The sequence below is a fragment of the Triticum dicoccoides genome, chromosome 1A, assembly GCF_002162155.2.
Source record: "Triticum dicoccoides isolate Atlit2015 ecotype Zavitan chromosome 1A, WEW_v2.0, whole genome shotgun sequence".
Classification (NCBI taxonomy): Eukaryota; Viridiplantae; Streptophyta; class Magnoliopsida; order Poales; family Poaceae; genus Triticum; species Triticum dicoccoides.
The window spans coordinates 142625956-142627603 of NC_041380.1; positions in this window are offsets into that span (position 1 = coordinate 142625956).

Genomic DNA, 1648 nt, shown 5'->3' on the forward strand with positions numbered 1-1648 from the left:
GGACACGATGTTTACCCAGGTTCGGGCCCTCTTAATGGAGGTAATACCCTACGTCCTGCTTGATTGTTCTTGATGATATGAGTATTACAAGAGTTGATCTACCACGAGATTGTAGAAGCTAAACCCTAGAAGCTAGCCTATGATATGATTGTTTGTATATCTATCGACTAGCCTGGCCCTGGCTTATAAAATGCACCAGAGGCCTAGGATAACAAGAGTCCTAGCCGAATACGCCGGTGGGGAGAAGTCCTTGCCTTGATCACCAAGTCTTGTGGAATCTTTCTTGTATGCGGCAGCTGTCCGAACTGGCCCATGAGTATACGGCCATGGGGGTCCTCGGCCCAATCTAACAGATCGGGAGATGACATGGTGAGTACCCCCTAGTCTAGGACACCGTCAATAATACTTAAACACACTTGACCCAACATACTGGTCCGTGAAGGAGGCGTTAGTGCGGCGAACTAGGCAATCGGACTATGCGGCTTTATCACCCTCACTTAGCCATAGGAGTTTTATAGTGGGAGTGCGGGCGCAGCCCCTAGTATTGCTCAGTTATCCTAACTCAGGTGTTGTGAATGCCCGGCCGGGTGGAGGCCGGCCTATCGCATAATGAGGAAAAAATCGCTAAAGATTTATCCTTCGTCACCGAATAGCTGACTAGCTCTCGCCGCATCATGGCAGTCAGTTTTCGACTTTCTCTACTGAGGTGTTTGTCCGGGTGAACTAGAAACACAATCGCGGTAGTTCTCCCATTACTACCCTAGCCAATCAGACGGAACGTAAGGTAGCAAGCACAGGAGCCGGGCAACCCAACTATTGACCAAAGACATGATTCGGAGCCAATGCATACAATGCTATATTCGGGATGCCGAATTGCACTATTAAAGTGTTTGGACTTTTTAATATTTAAAAGATGTACGCGGCATAATAAAGCCCCTGGCGACTTAGGTCATACCAAGGTGTGCATGACAACCGGACAAAAACAGTGAAACATATGTTGAGAGATACGCCAATGCCATATAGGTTTGGGCAAAAAACTGTTTCCATAGTAGTCTGATTGATACGTCAAAACGTATTGATGAAAATAGTGCAATAAGAAACAAGGCTATTTTACATGCCGAACACAAGGGGAAGTCGTGCCTGCGTCCTGGAAGTGGACGGGGTGATCTTTAAGGATCCTTTAGATACTCTGGCACGCATCTATGCTGCTTTTCTCCTCGGTGTATTGTCCTTCAAGAGGGTCACTGACCGGTGTTTTCACAATAGGCCACGGAAAGAGGCCTTGGTACCGTCGAAAGGGTGGTGTGCTTTGAGGGAACCTAAAAGAAAAATAAAATAAAAAAAGGACGAAGAGGAATGTGAGTTTCCTAGTAGGGTCTAACCGTATTGCAGGCATTGTCCTTATTGTGCCTCCATCCTTTCCCATGGTATTTTTAGTGCGTAATTATGTATGCATGGTACATATGCCACAATTCGGTAGAGAATGAGATGGAGGCCGGATTGCTAATCGAGCTCCTGACGAGCTGGACTGTCGTACAATGGGGTAGTCTGGACTCGTTTGATAGTGTCCAAGGACTTGGCCGCCGACGTAATAGTTGGCTTGATGAGGCCACCCTGTACTTCCGCTTCCAGGGCCGCGGTGTGCTCC